The sequence below is a fragment of the Octopus sinensis genome, linkage group LG6 (assembly GCF_006345805.1).
Source record: "Octopus sinensis linkage group LG6, ASM634580v1, whole genome shotgun sequence".
Taxonomy (NCBI): Eukaryota; Metazoa; Mollusca; class Cephalopoda; order Octopoda; family Octopodidae; genus Octopus; species Octopus sinensis.
This window is the reverse complement of record NC_043002.1, coordinates 80,785,801-80,803,305: the sequence shown is the minus strand read 5'-3', so window position 1 is coordinate 80,803,305 and position 17,505 is coordinate 80,785,801. Positions and strand designations below refer to the sequence as shown.

At 33.4% G+C, this 17,505-nt stretch overlaps 1 long non-coding RNA gene across 1 annotated transcript in view; it reads right to left on the bottom strand.

Moving 5' to 3' along the window:
• The window catches only part of LOC118763969, a 50,631-nt gene that overhangs the window by 4,809 nt on the left and 28,317 nt on the right, over positions 1 to 17,505 (bottom strand). The window contains exon 4 of the long non-coding RNA XR_004999742.1: positions 458 to 1,342. This is a non-coding gene — a long non-coding RNA (uncharacterized LOC118763969). The remainder of the gene's footprint in view (positions 1 to 457; positions 1,343 to 17,505) is intronic.

The following is a 17,505-nucleotide window of genomic DNA, read 5'->3' as shown; positions in this document are numbered from 1 at the left end:
TTTCTAAATCAAACTGCTTTGATTTATTTTTTTAGTTCCTCAGTGCTCTCGTTATTTCCAAACTTTCAACAGAACTATTAGTTGTTCAACATTGAAGATATTTTATTTTGGAGCTTTGCATTCACACAATCATATATATATATTATATATATATATATATTATATATATATATATACTACATACATATATATGTGTATATATACGTATCTCTCTCTCTTTACATATAATACATACATACATATATATATATATATATATATATATATTATATATATATATATATATATATATATATATATACATATATATATATATAAATCACACATACGTAATATATAATTTTTGTTTGTATTTCTAGGTGTACTCTGCTGTGACCATTCTTTCAGTACATTTTCCAATCATCACAGTAAATAAACAAAGTATAAAATAAATAAATATAGAAATAAATTAGATTACATTATCAATTTATATTCGGTTACTTTATACATTAACTTCATACTTCATGGCATGGTTTCTGGTATGCATGCGTAAGTGACTTCAGTCCACAATCAAAAAAGATACAGACAAAATAATGCGAAGCGAAGAGTGGAAATTATATGTTTCCTGACACCAGCAGGGCTTGGTTTGTTGTTGATGGAATTTCGTTTTTCTTTTGAGGTTTAGTATAAAATGTGACGCAATCCAATTTATCGCTTCTATCAGAAAATCTTTTATGTCTTTTACTGATGAACAGATTTACCCGAAACGTTAGACATTTATTTTTCCTTGCGGCAAAGGAATTTATTTAAGTTTTGTCTTTATCAGATTTTTATGAAGACGCGTGGCCTAGTGCTTAGGATTTTGGAATCGCAATCATAAGGTCGTGTGTCCAATTCCTGGGCTCAGTATGGCCAAAACATCGGCTCTATATTTTCAGCATCCTACTTCCAGGAAATTAGCTGAGTCGTTAGAGCATTGGATAAAGTGCTTCGCGGTATTTTTTCCGAATCTATACGCTATGAGTTTAAACCTCACAAAAGTGAACACTGCCTCTCATTTTTAGACGTCGATGCAAAATACAAATATCTCCTACAGTGGATTGACGGAACTATAACAACATCATATCGGGTGCCTTGCAGTAGTTGTTCCAGCTATTTGTGACCTTAGTTCAAATCCCGCCATGGCCTACTTGAATGTTATTCTTAATCCGTCACCCGATTTGACACACCTGGCTGCTTGGGCGTCTCCAACAGAATGCACTCTGTTACAAGCATTCAGACAATGTTTTGATTTGAGGATGGCTTCCTTCTTCCCTTCAAACAATCTGGGAGACTCTATAACAGATCATGGATGCAGTCTCACCTGTTAAAAGATTAAAAGATTAAAAGAATATACACAATATCTCTTCAAATGGAAAACAATAGACAATTTACAGTGAAAAGAATAACGCTTTAAATTAATTCTTTTCATAAAAATACTGTAAGTCCTTGATCGAATTGATTATTGTATTTTTCTTCGCCGCATAAATATCGTTTTTATTGTCCCCAGTGTCAACATATGTAACATATATTAACAATAACTTGGTATCTCGCACGTTCTTATTTTAACAGCTGTTCTATTACATTGCGTTAACAAAAGAACTCTCCCATATACATATACTAAATAATAATTTCATCTTTAATTTGGTAAATAAAATATTGTTTAGTTTTCAATAACAAAGTCGTTTATATAAGTTTTTCCCCTCGCCAAATAATTATTTCTAATGAGACTTTTAATTATCCCTGCCTTAAATATTTTATCACTCTCTTAATTCATACTTTATAAAACAATTAATAAAACAATTTATAATTGTTTCCTTCCGCCCACTTAGACATCATATCGTCTTTTGTGTCTAAAATCTGATCTAGAATTAGTATTCATTGATATTATTTAATCAAGTTATATAAATCTAAAGTTTAGCTGCTCATTCACTTTGATTGTATTGAGAACTATGAGATGAGAGCGAATACCACAAGGGCTGCAGGCGACGAGAATGGACTGGACATAGTGATTAGCCTTGAGCCTGCTTTACACACTGTATGATTGAATGAAAGAGGTAGATCTTGGATCGGGAATGTTTAAGTGGAGATGTCACGGGAATATTAGAGGTGGTTATTGTAGCAGCCAAAGAAGAGGCAAATAAACGGCACAGTAGTTTTGTGGTTCAGAAATTGTAGTGCTTCGAGAAAGAGAATTCATATAAGTGAGTGGGACTGCAATTAGAGCAGATGTTGTGTAGAATATCTTTGTGATTCTAACCATTCTAAATTTAGGAACAAAATTTGTTTGTAGTTCTTACCTGAGCTTTGTACGAGACTAGCATTAGAAGGTAGTGGATTAATTTTGTCCTATGAACAGAGAACTCAAAAATAAAAAACATCCCCCAATGGATTCCTTCAGCATCAGCAACAGGACAAGGTCATTATATCTATCATAGAAACGGTTTACTTACAATTTAGTACGAAACAACAAAATTAAGACATTTGCTCATTTGGTCTTTTACTTGTTTTAGTCATTTGACTGTGGCCATGCTGGAGCACCGCCTTTAGTCGAGCTAATCGACCCCCAGGACTTATTCTTTGTAAGCTTAGTACTTATTCTATCGGTCTATTTTGCCGAAACGCTAAGTTACGGGGACGTAAACACACCAGCATCGTTTGTCAAGAGATGTTGGGGGGGGGGGGGACAAACATAAACACACATGTAGATACACACATGTACATACACACAAGTACATACACACACACATATATATATATGCATATATATATATATATATATATACGACGGGCTTCATTCAGTTTGCGTCTACGAAATCTACTCACAAGGCTTTGGTCGGTCCGAGGCTATAGTAGAAGACACTTGCCCAAGGTGCCACGCAGTGGGAATGAATCCGAAACCATGTGGTTGGTAAGCAACTTACTTACCACACAGCCACTCTTACACCAATAACATTTCATAGTTTTCATGGCAACCATAGATTTTCAACATTACCAAATATTCATCTCAAATGCAAAACTTTCTCTTGAGACCTTGAATATACTTTTGCAGCGCTGTTGCTCTTCACGCAAAGACACAAGCGTTTTGCACATAGAAATGCTTGAAGGTATCCATGACGCACTAATTTATGACCTTAAAGGTGCTGTTAATGTTAAGCTATCAGGACCCATATAAGTACTGTTAGCCCATATACGCAATGCTAGCTCACATACATAATCTAAGCCCATACACGTGCTGGTAGCTCACATCCGTACTGTTAGCCCATATACTTACCGTATGTTCATACAGAACTGTTTCTGTCTGTTATGTTTCCAAAATTCTTCTGATCCAATGAAATAGCTAACCGCATATCGCTGGCTCGGCAGTTTAATTGAAATATTTAGTGCATCTCTTTTTGTCATTCATGGTCTGTCTCACCACCATATCCGTTCTAGCAGCTTGTTCAGTTTCCCTACTACAAGACGGTTCCCTGAAATCTAACTCCGCTCACGTTGTTTTGCTGTTGTTTTTCAGGCTCTTGTAAACCGTGATATAAGAGATTTATCTAAGTTCTCATCCCGTCTTTTATCCGTGTATCCAGGACTGTCTAGTGCGTCGTTTTGCCTCTATGGAAGAATGCAACTATATAGATGCTCTATAGAAGAGTAACTACATACATGTCCCTTATTGTTCTCATGTACGTTTATTCTGAAGACTTTGATTCAGAAATAGAGAAACTGAACATCACCAACATCGTCTTAACCGGTTCAACAAGGATTACATAGGCTCTGATTCTTCTCTACCTTAGTAAATGTAAAATATATGTTGTCTGAATCTAGCATTCGACCCTCCAGCTGATCCCTTTCTATACAGAATATAGTAACAAGTAAATCCCTTTTTAAGGAACCACTGATATTATTTCTATTTCAATTCCCTGATGAATCTGTTTCACTACTACATCAGAGATATAAAGATATGCACATGGGAAATACATGAATTCAGGACATCCGTTTTTCATGTGTCCATAAATCTGCAGTGTTCTTCATTTCGTTCAAGTGAAACTAATATTTTGTTGTTTGATACAGTTATAAATATTTCTATGATGTTTTCCTTTTATAGTTAAATATCCTTGGGTGATGCAAATATTGTTTGATGTGATTAAATCTCCGTCTATAATGTCAATATTTTTCTTATTTTAGTAATTCGATTGTAGATCAATAACTGTCTTTTATGGTAATTGTCTTTTATGATGATTGTCTTCTATGACAATTGTCTTCTATGACAATTGTCTTCTATAATAATTAAACTTATTTTTATGATGTCACACTAAGATCGATTAAGAATCAAACAGTTTTGCTTTTGCCTGATGTCGTGATTGTCGTCGACGTTATGAGAGTTTCTGTAGTTGACTAAGATAGCCACTTAACGATAGATGTCTATCGGCGAAGGTATAGAAGTGCCGTGGCTTCAAAGTGTTTCAGTGCCTCCGAGGCTGGTGAAGGAGATTATCCTTATAACTAAGACCTACTACTCTGAATTCTTATGAACTGGCATTTCATCGGCTACGACGACGAGGGCTCCATTTGATCCGATCAACGGAACAGCCTACTCGTGAAATAAACGTGCAAGTGACTGAGCACTCCGTAAACACGCATACCCTTAATGTAGTCCTCAGGGGGTGATTCAGCGTGACACAGAATGTAGCAAGGCTGGACCTTTAACATACAGGTTCTACTCATTTTTACCAGCAGAGTGGAATGGAGCAAGGCGAAATAAAGTGTTTTGCTCAAGGGCACAACGCCCCGCCGTGAATTGAACTCACCACCTTACGAACGTGAGCTGAATACCCAAACCCTCTAAGCCACGCGACTTATATCAGAATAAGTTCTACTAAATATATCTGGTGGAGGCGAGCTGGCAGAAACGTTAGCCCACCGGGCGAAATGCTTAGAGGTATTTCGTCTGCCGTTACGTTCTGAGTTCAAATTCCGTCGAGGTTGACTTTGCCTTTCATCCTTTCGGGGTCGATAAATTAAGTACCAGTTACGGACTGGGGTCGATGTAATCGACTTAATCCGTTTGTCCCCTGTGTTTAGCCCCTTGTGGGTAGTAAAGAAATATATATCTGGTGGAGGCACATCGCCTAGTGGTTAGAGCAGCGGATTCGCGATCGAGGGATCGCGGGTTCGAATCTCAAACCGGGCAATGTGTGTGTTTATGAGCGAAACACCTAAGCTCCACACCACTGTGGCAGAAGGTAATAGCGAACTTCTGCTGACTCGTTTCTTTACATCTCTCTCTTCGACATTGGAGGTACATCGCCCTCACCCATGTCACGTTGCATCAGTTTTCCGTTCCGGGAGGCAGGATTTGAACAACACGAATTTTGCGAAGATAGGTCACTGAACACTCTAACGACTTCGTTTATCCATCGGCCTTAGACGCTTCTTCAATCATCATGCCTGAAATAATTAATGGATTTTAAAATTTTGGCGCAGAACCAGCAGTTTTGAAAGGAAGGTAAATTTCATCATACACAGTATTTGACTTATTTTTTATGCTGTCGACTCCGAAGTCGACCACGGTGGAATTTGAATTCGGAACGTAAAGACGAATGAAATTCAGTTAAGTGTTTCGTCCGGGCTGCAGACGGTTCTGCTATTTCGCCGCTTTCATGCACCAAATAATTACTGAAAAGCAAAGTTCACTTCGGTCAGATTTGAGCTGGGTGAGGGAACAGAGATGAACACAGGCATTGCAAAGCATATTTAATCCGTCGCTTTAACGACTCAGTTAATTCGTCACAGTAACAACAACAACAACAACAACGACAGCAACAAATAGAAGTAACAGTAACATGATATTCCAACCACATTCGTATATACGCTACAAATAAAATAAAACAAAATCAGATATACGAATACATAACCATTAAAAAACTGCGATAGATTTAAAAGCGTAAAATTCAACACTTTCATAGATTTCTTATTGACTATTTAGGAAATGGTTTATGATAGATTAGCAGTGATACATTTCATTGGATCACTGGAGAGGTCGGTGATCAAAGACAGTAGTAGCAAAAATTGAAATCCTGTGATACAGGAAAGAACCACAGCTGCAATTCACAGGTTCATACACAAATGCGCTCACAAACATTATCGTGGATGCACCATCATTCATATAGCTATCTACGTAAATGAATATTATGTAATCTATCTATCTATCTATCTATCTATCTATCTATCTATCTATCTATCTATCTATCTACTTTGTATATATTATATCATATATATATGTATGTATGTATGTATGTATGCATGTATATATATATATGTATATATACGTATACATATATATAACATAACATATGCAATATATATATATATAAACATATACTCTTGTATATATAGATATAAATATGCATATGTATGTATATGTGTGGGTGTTTATTTATATATATATATGTATCTATATATCTATATTTAAACACAGAGAAATGTACACACACACGCGCGCATATACCATGTATATAATATATATATATATATATATATATATATATATATATATATATAATATATATAATCTATATGTGGTCCCGGGTTGATTCGGGGTTAACCACAGTAAATAAGGTACTCAATACATAGCAGAGTAAAATTAATTTATTATATAGAAGGAGCTTCTACAGGACTAGAACTGTTTCATTCAAGAGAAATCTTCAGGAAGCTAGTTAACAAGAATTGTATTGGCATTTATACATTTAGGCAGGTTTAAAGGGGTGTTGGTGGGGGACTTTTTGGGGGTAGGCATAGCGCAAAAAATCATACTTGGGGGAGTGGTCAAGGAGTCAGTGTTAAATTAGATGGGAGAATAAATAAAAAATAAAAATAAAAATAAAAATAAAAAAATATATAAAAAAATATATAAAAAAATAAAATAAAAAAAAAAAATAAAAAAATAAAAAAAATAAAATATATATATATATATATATATATATATATATATAAAGGGGGGAATAGAGTTTTAGGTAAATAAGGAGATTCTTCTCACTTTACCTCTACACATACACACATAATATACACTCACACATACATATACATATCTACACATACACATATATATGTATACATACACACACTCACTTGCATACACGTATACACACATGTATATATACACACCATACACCACACCTACATATACACACAGGAAAATATATATATACACATACACACACATATCTCACATACACGCATACACACACAAATCCATACCGACACATGCACACACGAGCACACTAGTACGTCCCTATATCACATATATACACATACACACATATATATACACACCCACACATACACATACATACACATATATACATACATACACATACATATACACATATACATACATACACATATATATATATATATAACACATATATACATATTGTACCCATGCATACCTACACATACACACAATAATATATATACATATACAAATACAGACCCTTCCCTAATTTTAATTTTATTATCTTCGTTTATACTTTTGTTATCTTTGGCCGCTTGGTCACAAACATCTTGGCTATGACAGCCAGACAATTTATCCGTCTACTGGAAGACAATTACTCATTCACTCACGCACACTATCTTTAGCACGTACACTCACTCATTCGTACACTCGTACGCATACGCGCACGCACGCGTTGTATTCATACCTACATACATCTACATACATTCACGTATATACACATACGTACGCGTACCTACAGATTCATGTCTACACTCTTAGAAGGCTAGTCTATACATATAACATCAATAAATATAATACACACACATACATACATGTACACCTACATACAAATACATACATGTACATATATATATATATATATATATATATATATTATATATATATATATATATATATACGCGTACCTACAGATTCATGTCTACACTCTTAGAAGGCTAGTCTATACATATACACCATATATAAATCACACACATACATACATGTACACCTACATACAAATACATACATGTAAACATATACATACATATATATATATATATAATATATATATATATATATATATATATATATATACATATATATATATAATATATTCTACTAACATGCATACTCAAAACATAAGTAAATAGTAAATATATATACGCGCAGTTATTCATACATGCATACTCAAAAAATAAATTAAGTATATGTACGTGCAGTAGACCTATTATATAGACGGATACATACATATAATAACTTACAACACATATATATATATATATATATATATATATATATATATATATATATATTATATATATATAATAGATATATATATATATATATATATATATACATACATACATACACACACATATATATAAAGATATATACACACACATACACCTACATATACACATACCACCATACATCATATATATATATATATAATATATATATATATATATATATAACACACACACATACACATACATAAACACACGAGCGTACGCGCATATGTACATATACATTACCCATGCACACGCATATATATACATACATACATACACATACACACATGCATACACAAACACTCACACATACACATATATATACATACACATATATACACACATATATAATATATCTATGTATACATATATATAACATAACATATGCAATATATATATATATAAACATATACTCTTGTATATATAGATATAAATATGCATATGTATGTATATGTGTGGGTGTTTATTATATATATATATGTATCTATATATCTATATTTAAACACAGAGAATGTACACACACACGCGCGCATATACATGTTATATATATATATTATATTATATATATATATATAATATATATGTAGGGGTCCCGGGTTGATTCGGGGTTAACCACAGTAAATAAGGTACTCAATACATAGCAGAGTAAAATTAATTTATTATATAGAAGGAGCTTCTACAGGACTAGAACTGTTTCATTCAAGAGAAATCTTCAGGAAGCTAGTTAACAAGAATTGTATTGGCATTTATACATTTAGGCAGGTTTAAAGGGGTGTTGGTGGGGGACTTTTTGGGGGTAGGCATAGCGCAAAAAATCATACTTGGGGGAGTGGTCAAGGAGTCAGTGTTAAATTAGATGGGAGAATAAATAAAAAAATAAAAAATGAAAATAAAAATAAAAAAATAAAAAATTAAAAATAAAAAAATATAAAAAATAGAAAATAAAAAAATAAAAAAATATATAAAAAAATATATAAAAAAATAAAATAAAAAAAAATAAAAAAAAAATAAAAAAATATATATATAGATATATATATATATATATAAAGGGGGGAATAGAGTTTTAGGTAAATAAGGAGATTCTCACTTATACCTCTACACATACACACATATATACACTCACACATACATATACATATCTACACATACCATATATATGTATACATACACACACTCACTTGCATACACGTATACACACATGTATATATACACACTCACGACCACACATACATATACACACAGGAAAATATATATATACACATACACACACATATACTCACATACACGCATACACACACAAATCCATACACCACATGCACACACAGCACACTAGTCCCTATATACACATATATACACATACACCATATATATACACCCCACCATACACATACATACACATATATATACATACATACACATACATATACACATATACATACATACACATATATAATATATATACACATATATATACATATGTGTACCCATGCATACCTACACATACACACATATATATATATACATATACAAATACAGACCCATTCCCTAATTTTAATTTTATTATCTTCGTTTATTACTTTTGTTATCTTTGGCCGCTTGGTCACAAACATCTTGGCTATGACAGCCAGACCATTTATCCGTCTACTGGAAGACAATTACTCATTCACTCACGCACACTCTTTAGCACGTACACTCACTCATTCGTACACTCGTACGCATACGCGCACGCACGCGTTATATTCATACATACATACATCTACATACATTCACGTATATACAACATACGTACGCGTACCTACAGATTCATGTCTACACTCACTCTAGAAGGCTAGTCTATACATATACACCCAATAAATATGAATACACAACACATACATGTACACCTACATACAAATACATACATGTACATATATATATATATATATATATATATATATATATATATATATATACGCGTACCTACAGATTCATGTCTACACTCTTAGAAGGCTAGTCTATACATATACACCCATAAATATAAATACACACACATACATACATGTACACCTACATACAATACATACATGTACACATATACATACATATATATATATTATATATAATATATATATATATATACATATATATACATATATATTCATACTAACATGCATACTCAACATAAGTAAATAGTAAATATATATACGCGCAGTTATTCATACATGCATACTCAAAAAATAAATATTAAGTATATGTACGTGCAGTTACCTATTATATAGACGGATACATACATATAATAAACTTACACCACATAGATATATATATATATATATATACATATATATATGTATATATAATATATATATATATATATAATATATATACATACATACATACACACAACATATATATATATATAATACATACATACAATATACATACCACATAACACACTACATACATATATATATATATATATATATACATATATATATCATATATACACACACACATAACACATACATAAACATACACACACGAGCGTACGCGCATATGTACATATACATATACCCATGCACACGCATATATATCATACATACATACACATAACACACACATGCATACACAAACACTCACATACACATATATATACATACACATATATACAACACATATATATATATATATGTATACAATATATATATATATATAATATATATACAACACACACATATACATACACCACACATACACACACATATATATACATGTGTGCAAACATACATACATTCTCATACAAGCACACACACTTACATTTACATATATATACATACACACATACATATCCACATACATATGCATCACACAAATATACATATATACATACATACATCTATACATATATACACACACCACACACACACACGCACATACATAATATATTATATATACACATACACATATATATATATATATATATATAATATATATATATATATATCCATATACACACACATATATATTTTTTTACATACTACACGCACACACATAATACATGCGTATAATCCTACTATACCCATACATTTCTATACATATATACGATACACATCTACAAGCGTGCACATACAATATGTGAAAGGTCTTAGGAGAAAAGGTAATCGGGTGTGCTAGGGGAACGGTGGGTTGGGGGGGTTTTGTGGGTGGGGTGTCATCAATCTGGTTGCCGGGTAGGTCTATAGTTCTTGTAGTTCGCATACTTCTTATGCAAACAATTTGGGGAGTGTTCTGAGATTTTGTTAAGGAAGGACCTTTGGCGAACAAGATCTCTAGGCTCTCCGATATGCAGAGGTCACAGCAGGTATGGCCTCCTGTGTACGAGCGCGCCTTCTGTAGTAGTTTCCACTTGGTCTTGAAGGGGATGGAATTCCTTTTAAGGTACCAGATGTGGGCGGCGAGGGTAGTTTGGTTGGATTTATCCTGTCGCCGGAACGAGTGTGTTGTGTGCGTACCAACGGGTCTTAAAGCTGTTTGACGTCATTCCTATGTAGGATTTTCTTTTATCGTCAGGGCCTGATCTTACCTCGCATGTATATACTAGGTCCCTCTGTAGGCAGTTGTTGTTGAGGGGGCAGGTAGTTTTATCAGGGCAGTTGCAATTGCTATCGGACGTTGGATGGGCCTCGGAAAAAGTAGGTATGTTAAGTTTTTTCACATTGTTGTTGGCTAGGTTCCTGGCTAGATTGGGCGTGGTAGAGTAGGAGAGTCTATAGTGTTCTTATTTAGGATAGTGTATACTTATGTTGGGGGGGAAGTGTTTCTGTAGAGAGTGAAGAAGATTTTAGCTACAGGTGTAGGACCTCACGGTTGAAGGGGGGGTTGTACCAGCTAATGTGTCTTCGTCTATTTTTCCTGGTTTGGCGTGGGCTATACTAGTATAGGTAATCTTATCTTTGAAGCCACTGCGGGCCAGGTCCTCGTTGTAATAGGGGGCTGCGGCCTTAAAGATATCTTCCGTGGCGGACAGGCTAGAAATTCTAATTGAGACACACTTTTTACTAGGTTATCTAATATATTTTTGGGGTGGTTTGAATTAATATCTATATATTTAAGGGATTCATTCGGTTTGTGGTACGGGTAATAAAGTGAGGTTTTTAAGTCGAGGGTGACATCAAGGAATTAGCTTTAGTTAAGTTGGATTCTAAGGTAATCCTAAGGCCTAAGTTTTTAAAGAAGGTGTAAAGATTTTTCCGGAACCCATCCGTGGTCCTGGGGTTTTCTTTGTGGAGGGCGAAAAGGCCGTCATCGCGGTAAAGACCACCGGAGAGGCCTGTGAATAGGGTTTTCAGCCTATGGAGGATGAAAAGGCCCACTAGGTCACTTATTTCAGCAGAGTCGTTAGCACCCATGCTGACGTCGAAGGGGGTCACAGATTTTTTGTTGATCCAGTGGGATCCGTCATAGAAAAGAAAAGTCTTACGTGCGTGGAGTATCACATCTTGCTCGACCTCGGTGATGGTGGAAGACCTCCTGGCGAAGTTAATCGCGTCGATCAGCAAGCTCTCCGATATGGAGGCGTAGTAATCCTCGATAACCAGTTGTAGGAATCGGGTGTTGCTTTTATCAGGTAAATCCTGGAAACCCCGATACCACTTTGCAATTCATAAAATATATCTTAAGGGAGCTAGGTATGAATTTGGAATACGACAAAAAAAAGAAAGCGTAAACTGATGAGCCATGTAATGGCGAAACTAGTAGTTATAATAAAACAAATCGATGTTTACTATGAATGAATAAATGCATTTTGTATCCAGCGTTGAAGCAGTGAGTACAGTTTTGCAGAGTACAATATTTTTTCTTAATATGCAGAACGCATACAACGAATATACACTCAAACGAATATATATACATATGTGTGTGTGTGTGTGTGTGTGTGTGTGTATGTGTGGTGTGTGTGTGTGTGTGTGTGTGTGTGTATGTGTGTGTGTGTGTGTACGAATATGGTTGTGTGTACAAACACAGTATGTGCAAATAACATTTTTTTTCCCTGAAATATACATATTTAAATTTACAATAAGCCTGTCAGGCGTCACTGAACGACGCTATTAGATTAAAGTTCCCAAATAATCGTAACTATTTTTCTCACACCATCCCCCGGTAAAACAACATTTTTTTTCTCTTAATCAAAATAGAGCTTTTATTACAAAATGTACTCAATACCCAGTCAAGGGTCACCGTGTATTTTATGCTTAAAGAAAAAAAAAAAAACTAAACACTCAAACACCCTACCTGAAACACGTATATGCACGTATGCACGTGTTTGTGCTTGCGCATATATATATATATATTTATAACTATATATATGTAACAAGATATATGTGACTATTATTACGCACACACAAACACGAGTATACACACCTATGCAACTATGTATTTATGTATGTATCTATGCATTTCTACGTTTGTGTATATATATTTATGTTCATATTGTTATATTATTGATATATGTTCATAGAATATATAGATAGATGAAATTTATCTGCATATATATAATATATATATATATATATATATATATATATATATATATATATATATATAGTATGTATATTCATACATACACACATATATACGTACATACACTCCCTCACACACACGAATACGCATACGCATATATATATGTGTCTGTGTTAATATCTATATGCATTTATGTATGTAAGTGTATGTATTATAGAAGTAATAAATACATATACATATATATATAAGCGTATATGTATATATGCTTATATATATATATACGTCTATGTATATATGTGTGTGTGTGTGTAAATATATATACATATAGATATATATGTATATGTATGTACGTGTATATATGTTTGTAGGTTAAGTGTTCAGACAGAGAGTCTCTTAGAAGTAATACTAAAGGAGGAAAACGAAAACAAAAAAAAAACAACATGATATCAAAGCTAAATTTGATTATATAAATTTGAATATTACATAGTTAAGATATTGTCAACTGAATAAAATAAAAAGTAAACAAAGGCTAAATAGAAAAGAAAAGCAATACAGCTGATAATTTCAAAGAGAGTTACTATATAATATTATATAAATGTTTTCATGCAAAGATTTAATGTTCGTTTAATACTATTCATCATGTAATATCTAATGGCTTTCTCTTTGGCATTTTATTTCATACACACACAGACACATACGTACACTCAATCAGATCAGAAATACGCAACTACGCATACACACACAAGCATATACACATAATATATTCTTTTACTAACTCTTTCTCTGTAGTCTATATATGTATATCATAAAACACGTATACGTATATATATATATACTATATATATATAATATATATATATATATATATATATATATATATATATTATATATATGTATATCTATACGTATATATATACGTATATATATGTATTGTCATAGTAGGAGATGATATATATAGCCGGAGTGAGACAGAGCTGGTGTTATAGACAAACCGGCAGAAATATCGCTTTTTAATCTGAATGTGAAACGTTGTAAAAACATTTGTGAATTATAGACTACATGCCTAGATGCATTCTCTCCTACCCTCCCTCAATATCTCTATTTTCCTTAGATATACATACATACATACATACCTACATACATACATACATACATACATATATATATATATATATATATATATATATATATATATGTATATATATATATAATATAAATTATATATATATATATGTGTGTGTTTCTGAGTGTGCGTGTATTTATATACATTTGAGTATTGTCATATTTAAACAATTTTATCCGAAAAGCTATTAGCACGCTAAATTAGAATACAGCTTCTACATATAAAACAGAATAACTTTAGACCGAATCTAACATGCATGTGTGTCTGCTCTCAACATGTGGGGATTACCATGGGTATGTTGGAGTATTCACCAATGGTTTCATGCAAATAATTTCATGACAGATTTCATGTCAGTATTTTAAACACACCCATATTAGTTCATTGTCAGTCACACACACACATATACACACACACGCACCCACACACAGACACACTTGTATGTATGTCTATACAGTTATATATATATATATTATATATATATATATATATATATATAACACACATTCAAGTTTGCTATGTTTATATTTAAATCTATATCACACTAAACGAATATTTTTTCAGAACTATTGAACCATTTGTTAAAACATTTTATGCAAAGCGTTCTAACAATGAAGGCAAAATATTCGTGCGTTTGATTTATGTGTGGGGTTATAAATATATATATATATATATATATAGATATATATATATATATATATATATAGATATAGAGAGAGAGAGAGAGAGAGAGAGAGAGAACAAATTTGATTGGTAGATACATAGATAATTGAAATAGAGGCCATCTTTTAACACTCAGTTGCTTTAAAATAAAAAAAGAAATCAGTACGAGGGGGATATCTTTCTATCTCATTTGAATATTTTACAGTTACATTCTTGTCAAACAACCGAAGTTATTTTAGGATACTCAAACGATACATGCAGAGGAAATGAAGTTGATCTGAAAGCGATTTCTGTTCTAAAATCTAATTCAAGAATATATGTGCTTCAAACAAAAATAATAACTCTTAGGAGCAAAAATTTATAAAGATGAAAAGAATAGAAACAAAATGATCAAAGAAAATTATTAAAACTCTGAAAAGTGAAGCAATAAATAAAACAAAAGAAGAATGTGTCTACCAGCTATCGACTAAAGGAAGTTGATCCAGAATTACACATGGAGATAAAGAGAGTAAATAAGTATAAGATTAAGGAATTTACTGTAGAAGATGTTAATTTACCAAGCATGCCAAGAAAAAAATGAAACATGGGCACAGGCGTGGCTGTGTGATAAAAAAGCTTGATTCCCAACCACACTGTTGCGGGTTCAGTCCCACTGTGTGGCATTTTGGGCGTCTTCTTCTATAGGGACAGGCCGATCAAAGTGTTGTGAATAGCATTCGTAGACGGAAACTAAAATAAGGCCGTTGTACATATGTATGTGTGTGCCATCGTGTGTGTATGTGTGTGTGTGCGCGCGCGTGTGTATGTGTGTGAGTGAGTGTGTGTGCGCGTGGGTATGCGTGTGAGTGAGTTTGTGTGTGTTTGTTGCCCAGTAATGCTTGACAACTGGTGTTGGCGTGTTTACGGCCCTGTAACTTAGCGGTTCTGCAAAACAAACCGAGGGTATAAATACCAGACTTACCAAAAAAATAAACACTGCGACCGATTCATTTGACTAAAAGTCTTTCAATTCGGTGCCCCAGCTTGGCCGAGGTCTAATGACTGAAATAAATAAAAGGTAAAAAATAAACTATAAGAAATTGAACGATCTGGAAATATAGAAATTCTCAATGTATGAACTGTGTTCTATGATGATAATGTTACTTAATATATCTTTTGTTGGCAGAATCGTTAGCACGCCGGGCGAAATGCGTACCGGTATTTCTCTGTCTTTACGTACTGAGTTCAATTTCCGCCGGGGTCGACTTTGCCCTACATCCTTTTCGGGGCCGTTAATTTAAGTACCAGCTGTGTACTGCGGTTGATCTTATCAACTGGCCTCCTCCCCAGAAATTTCGGGCTTTGCGCCTAGAGTAGTAAAGAATATATCTTTTATTTGTTTTAATCATTTGATTGCCACCCTTGCCAATCATTTGGAGCATCACCTCGAAAGATTTTAGTCGCCTAAATTGTCCCCAACACTTTATTTAATTACAGTACTTTTTTTTGTTTCTTTTCACCGTACGCCTAATTTACAGTAATGCAAACAAGCCCATACCCTTTGTCATGCTGTGATGGTGATGGAGAGTACCACACACACATACACACACACACGTACGGGCTCTGTCTCTTTGTCCCTCTCTCATATGAGCGCACACATGCACACTCATACATATACACATATATACGACGCACATCCACATAATTTCCGTTTACCAAATTCTCTAACAAAGCATCACTCGGCTCGGAGCCATTGTAGAAGTCATTAGCCCAAAGTACCGCGTGATAGGATTGAAACTGAAACAATTTTATTGCAAAGCGAGCGTATCAGCCACACGATCATGCTTGCGCCTTTGTATAATACGTATGGTCTGTTAATGATTGTATTATTTATCTTGTGGCTTCTATGTTTCAGAGAATGGGATAGGATTTGAGAGAGATCTACCTGTTAT